A 7,039-nucleotide genomic window follows, 5' to 3' on the forward strand; every position below is an offset into this window, starting at 1 on the left:
GCAGGAACAATGGAGTAAGAAATGAAATCTCATGTCAAGCTAGTCAGTGAAGGCTGTCTTATACAGACCAGAAAACGCTTTTTCTCTGCCTGAAGAGCCTGAGCTTAGTGGGCTAAGATTTATTGCTTCATCACTTCCAAGAAAATGATGTCCTGAAACTCAGAGAAACTTGATATGCATTATTTGCCAGAATTACATCAACGAAGTAAGGAACTGTGGTTGGTTCACTGAAATCACTCGACAGGAACTACAGAGTGCAGAATCCAGTTCCCAGAAACTCCTAAAGACTCCTCTCCAGTACCCACCGCATCTGAGGGGGGATTCCCAGGGACTTACTCTAGCATCTTCTCTAGTCAATGCAATAATGTGATTCAGAGGATTTAAGTTTATAGATATGTCCTGAACGTCTCTTGGAAGAGTCTCTTGTCCTCACACTAGAGAAGTATGGAGGAGCCAAAAGCACTCCCCTTTGTCTGTTTGCGTGACAAGAATGCCAGTCTAGAGGAGGTGTTGTCTCGGTGTCTACATATAATGCACAAAACTCTGATGTGTCATGCCTTGGGTAGTGGTGTAACACTTCAGATACTTTGTTATGATGAGATGTCTAAATACTCGACAAGATAATTATTACAATTGTCAGAAACAAAAGAGGACAATCCTTTGAGACCTAGAGTTCTAGTCAGGAAAAAAAAAAAATACTGCTCCAAATAGCAGATAAATGCTCTTGCCGTGAAATAAAACTTAATGAAGCCTTTCCATCAGCAGTTCAACTTCAGCAAAGAGGATACTGCAGACTGACTCATTCAATTACCACAGCACCTGCTAGGCTCTCCTCCAGAGCCACCATCATCAAAGGCAGCAGTAAAGAAACTTTCATGAAAGACTCAGTTCACTCCTGAAGGTACCATCAGAACAAAGTTTTCTCCTCAGAGGTGGTACTTCTAGTTTAAAGACAGCATCCACTGAAAGAACAGTTTTGAGTAGGTTGCACTGTTAAATGCAAACACCAGCAGGAAGGATTTTAAACTTTAAAGTCACTAAGAGAGCAGTTTAATTGAGCTCTGAGTTCACACCACAGAAGACTGTAGAGTATGTCCTATCTTTATGCATCGTGGATTTCTCTTCCAAGGGGAAACAGAAGCAGTGACAACCAAAACTGTCACAAATTTGGGATAACAGATATTTGATCCTGCATTTGTGGATGAACAGAAGTTTCACTGAACCTCAGATCTGAGCCATTTAGAAGAATTTGCCTCTTGCTTTTGTCCTTATTTCAAGGTCTGTCACAGTCTAAGCTCCACATGAAGTGATGTAATTGTTTCCTACCTTCTTTTGCCACAAGCAAATCAACACTATTAAAACAACAAGGTTACCAAGCTTTACGAGGTGCTGGGAGTAGACACCAGCCTTTTGGTAGCCAAGCTGTCTCAACCGCAGCTTGTGAGGGTTTGTGGCTCACATTGACTCTGTAGTGGATTCAGTAGAAACCACATGAAAGGACCCAGCACATCTTCTGAAGCACTTAACATCTGAAAAACACAGGGCTAATTTCCATGAAGTTTATTGCCAATCACCGCATGCCAAAGAAAGAAATTCCAAAAACACAGCAGAAAAAGTGACTTCTCTTGTTAGACACTAATATATAGTCTAAATGGGAATCTATTTCTGAAGTCATTCATTAGCAAAAAAAGGAAGCGTACAGCCATAAATGGTCAGTAGTACGGTTTCACACTTCTGTAAATAATCAGTAGAGTGGTTAAGTGTCTGGAGAGGGAACTCAATACCAAGTGGAAAATGTAATATGGAGATGGAAAGAAAACCAATACTACAGTAGACTGCAAGCCTTAGTCTCTTCTTGCTCATACATGTTAAAATGAAGAGCAGCCAGAATGAAGTCAGAGGAAACAAGCACTTTCCAAAATGTAAAAAAACAGGAAAAAAAAAAAAACAACACCACAAAAGGATGAATGTCCATAAACTAGGGTTTTTTTCTTAGTTTTGATAAGATGTGGGTCTTTGTATACAGAATAGTGGAAGCAATATTTTGGATATGTGAATTGCAATGAAGGACCATCCTTACAACTAGAAATTTGTACTATTCCTAATGCTTGGGGTTTTTTCCCAAGGGCTTTAAAGATTGTTATAGACAATGACATTTAAACTGTATTCCACAGCAGATGAGTTCCACACTTCATGTCACAAAAGTGTAAAGAAATGTCAGTCTCAGGAAGCAGAGCACTAAAGAGAAGTTTTCTGATGTTTCTTTAGGTAGTCTGATCACCAAGACCATATTGTACACTTTGTCTGAAAGGCCAATTTCCTTAAAAGAGTTCATCAAATGGAAACACATAAACACCATCCATCCCTTTACAAACCCCTAACTAAAGTATTTATTTACAGAAAATATTTCTCCCCACTATATCCTGTGGGATCAAAATATCCTGGAGCTAACTGTATTCTACTCAGATGCAACTGTAAGCTGCAATGACGTCCCACCTAAAATAAGTAAATTGGACACAAGGGCATACAGGATCGAAATGTCACTCACACTGCTTTACAGTAACATTTATATACAGTTATGTATAGAAACTGGTAAAAGGAGCACAGGGAAATATGTTTAAAAGAGAGCGTTTTGTAAAGTGAAACCAAAGTCAATGGAGCAATGAAGACAATATGTAGCAAGTAGCTCACTATGAACTGCCTGGAACTGGCCAGCAGGTCTCTTGGAGGAATACCAGATGCTGGGACATTCCATCACTACCATTCCCAGCCTCTCCAATGGATAACAAAATCAGGGAGTCACGTTAGTGAATACAAAGTTACTAGTGAGTAAAAAACAGTGGAAAAGCTTCGAAAATTGAGTTAAAAATGACAACTTCCACAATGATCATGAGAGAAAATTGCAATCTCCAAGTGCCTGAACTTCAGAGTGTACAAGTGACATTCAGCACTGGTAAGGCCACACTTGGAGTACTGTGTCCAGTTATGGGCTCCTCTCTTCAAGAGAGACATGGACAGACTGGGGAGAGTCCAACTAGTGAAGATGATTAAGGGTCTGGAACATGCCTCCCATGAGAAAAGGCTGAAAGAGCTGGGACTGTTCAATCTGGAGAAGAGGAGGCTCAGGGAGGATCCCATCAATGTATATAAACACCTGAAGGGAGGGTGCAAACAGGATGAAAACAGGCAATTTGAAGTGGTGCCCAGTGACATGACAAGAAGCAATGGGCACAAACAGAAACACAGGAGGTTCTCTCTGAACATCAGGACACACCTTTTTACTGTGAGGGTGACCGAGCACAGGCACAGGTTGTCCAGGGAGATTGTGGAGTCTCCATCCTTGGAGATACTCAAAAGTCATCTAGACATGGTCCTGAGCAACGAGGTGGCCCTGCTTGAGCAGGGGGGTGGACAGGATGATCTCCAGAGGTCCCTTTCAATCTCAAGCATTCTGTGATTCTGTGGCATACAGCATTTGATGGCAGAGCCAGGTCACAGGTTAGCAAAGAAGCCAGACTGGCAGCTCTGAGTTCAGAGCAAGATGGATTTTGCTTCTCCAAATTCCCTTGTGCACTTATCAGCAATGACTTCTGATCATTCTTCCCATCAACAGGGGAAAGAATGCTTTTAACTGAGAAAAAGAAAAAGTAAATGCTACTGCACACATTTCTGAACAGTGCCTACCTCTCTATGTTCATTTGCTTGCCATTCAGAGCTCCCTCTGGCTCCAACAGACATGTGGAAGCTTAGCCAGAGTGCAATGGGAGTGGGTTCAGGCCCTTCACACAGCCTCCCAGAGTTTTCCTCCACCCCGGCGTTACGTAAAAATCTGAGCGAGACTGTAAATATTACACAACCTTAAAAAGGGAAGGGACTAGTAAAACATCTGCATGACTCCTTCACACTGACTCACCCCCTCCTTTCCACTTCTGCTTATAGTCCTTGCTTAGAGTATAAACATATGCCGGAACTGGTCATTTCTTGTCTTTTAAGCATACTCCAGGCACAGTGAGATATTTCATGAGCTTAGACAAGGCGTCAGATAGACCCTGGGGACAGTTCTTTTAGCAGGGCCTGTTGTGAAAGGACATGGGAAAATGGTTTTAAACTAAAGAAGGGGAGTTTTAAACTAGATTTTTCTATCTAGATTCTAGATAGAAACTAATTTTTTTTTTTTTTTTTACAATGAAGGAGGTGAACCACGGGCACAGGTTGTCCAGAGGGGTGGTAGAAGCCCTGTCCCTGGAAACATTCAAGGTCAGGTTGGACGGAGCCCTGTGCAGCCTGATCTAGTTGAAGATGTCCCTGCTCATTGTGAGGTGAATTGGACTAAATGACCTTAAAGGTCTCTTTGAACCTAAAGCATTCTCTGATTCTAAGCAGGACAACAGCACCAGGAAGAAGGCTGCAGTCTTTCCCCTAGTTCTGCTGCAGTCATCGCTGTACTGTGCTTCCAGTACCTGAATCCCCACGCACTCCCCATGGTGCTCTTGCTGTGGTTCTGAGCCCCACGCTCCTATATCAGCCTGGAAAAATAACCCAGGGATTATCATCATCCAACAAAAGAAGCAGCAGGAGTGTTCCAGCTTGCTTGGTAACTACAAGTAGAGAGCTGAAAAAATACTGAGTTAAGCTATTGCCTACACGCTATAAGCACAGTCCCGTATCCGGTGTCGTATTAACAAAAAAACAGCTTTCTAAGCAGGTCGACAGACCAATGCACATTCTGTGACCTAGAAAGACGTGTGGCAACAACCGTCCCCTGCTGAGGCTGTGCAAAAAAACTGTCATAAAGCTAGACATTGCAAATCCCCATTACAGTGTAAAACAGCCATTTACCCAATAACAGCATTTCTCCAGCACAGTCGATGTTCTACCACAGTATGTTTGCAGCAATAAAAATCAAGCTCAACAATTCAGTGGTAACTTCATATCCTGTAATAGTTGAAATGTGTGCGATCGTGAAGGATATGCTGTTATGTTAACATCATCATGGCTTGGCTTTGCGGACGAAGATTTGGGAAGGGCTTTACCCACGCTTACTGCAAGCGCGCTGATGGCTGGAAAGGCCAGTGCGGGATAGGCAAGACCGGTTGCAAAGAGCACAGCGGAAGGTCTCCTTGGGTGGTACAGTCGAGGCACGGTTCTTTCTGCATTGTCTTTTCTCTTCGAGACTGATTCTACGTGTGCTCTCAAAGGAGGCAGCAGTGTTATGTAAGGCCCGGGTCTGAGGTTAGAGTTGTCCTTCTCCTAGGATGGCTGCCCGAAGGCTAGTGAGCCCATCCTGCCTGTGGACACACTTTGTCTGACCCTTCAGTTGAGACCTGTCAGGCTTGGGAGACCCCACCAGAGGCACATGCCACCACCAGCACAGCTCTCAACCTCACAAGGGCACGCAAGCTCTTTCCCCACAACAAGGGGGTGCCCGTGAAAGAGTATTTTAACAGACTGCACATTATCAAGTGTAAAGCACTGAGCATGAACTGAAATTGCATGGTCTAGTATTACACACTTAAAATACAATGCACTGTGCATGAGTGAAAATTGCTAGTTCTAATGCTACATATTTAATATGCAACTGCAAAAATCATAATTTATCAAATAGACTTATGTATTGGAAATATGCCGCATATTATCTGAATATAAATAACTTATTTATATTCACTAAGAAAACTCAGACTCACAAGAGATCTCTTTTCCATACATACTAGATGTAGCAGCTTTTGTGCAAAAATAATTCTTCCTAACATATATTCCTATAGTGCACCATTTTAAATAGTGGATGAAATTCTCAATTCATGCAAAGAATCTGACTTCAGTAAAACATCTTATTCAGCTTCATCCCATGATTTAACCTGGCAGGCCTATGTCAGCACTCTCTTTTCTGATTAAAAATTCTCATCAGAACAAAAAAATTTTGCCAAAGAAAAAAACTACTGAACCACGTCTAATATCCCTTCATAGAATCATGGAATCACAAAATGGTTTGGGTTGGAAGGGACCTTCAAAGGCCATCTAGTCCAACACTCCACAGTGAACAGGGACATCTTCAATTAGACAAGGTTGCCCACAGCCCCATCCAACCTGACCTTGAATGTTTTCAGGGATGGGACATCTACCCCTCTCTCAGCAACGTGCAAGTGTCTGACCACTCTCTTTCTTCCTTATATCTACTTTAAATCTCCCCTCTTTTAGCTTAAAAACATCACCTCTTGTCCCGTCACAACAGGCCATGCTGAAAAGACTGTCCCCATCACACAATCCATTGTTTTAGCAGTCCTAATGTTAAGAAGAGTAAATCTTTTTAAGAGTCCCATAGTTTCCAAATTACTTTGCAATTACTACTACTGATCACATTATTACCATTATTTGAATTTTCTCTGAGATGTACAGTCAGAAATTAAGATCATGATGTTTTGAGATCAATGTTTAAATGTGTCCACTGGTGTAGAACAGGTATAACCTTATTAAATATAGCTATGCTAGGGCCAAATGAGTGCAAAGAGCAATCTGACACTTATGCTAAGTTCTTTAAATCTATCTTCTGATCACTAAACTAATAAAAAATATAAATAAATACTTGTTAAAACAATCTGCTCAGAAAGCCAACTACCATTCCATCATACTCAATGAACATCACTTTTCAGCACTGCTCATCTAGGTATCTTCATGCGCTATACATAGGAAAGCCTTGAAAGTCACCTACTCGGGTTGACAACAGACAAACAACACACATTATGCCTATGCAAATGCCAATATTGATTCACTACATTATAGAGGCAGCTTCCATTAAGTGAGATTCATTTCCAGACTTACAGCTCAAAATTTATTTTAAATGGAATTTAGTGTAAGTTCCCCTGTGACAGTACTTGCCTCCCAGCTCAGCATATAGATAAATAAATTAAAAAAAAAAAACCAAACCAAAACCAAGACACCCCACAAAAACAAAGTACTGAAAGTGGACAGGACCTGGTTGAGCCCTCTGAACTTCAGGTAACAGTAAAACATCTCAGCTGTTCTGTAGCACTAGGTACAATTT

General features: G+C 41.5%; 1 protein-coding gene across 1 annotated transcript in view; it reads right to left on the reverse strand.

The window, feature by feature from the left end:
- The window catches only part of NOX4 (NADPH oxidase 4), a gene marked incomplete at its 5' end in the record, with an annotated part of 81,709 nt that overhangs the window by 59,442 nt on the left and 15,228 nt on the right, over positions 1 to 7,039 (reverse strand). The gene's annotated exons all lie outside the window — the stretch shown is intronic.

Source organism: Buceros rhinoceros, unplaced genomic scaffold (assembly GCF_000710305.1).
Source record: "Buceros rhinoceros silvestris isolate BGI_N320 unplaced genomic scaffold, ASM71030v1 scaffold6052, whole genome shotgun sequence".
In the NCBI taxonomy this organism is placed as follows: Eukaryota; Metazoa; Chordata; class Aves; order Bucerotiformes; family Bucerotidae; genus Buceros; species Buceros rhinoceros.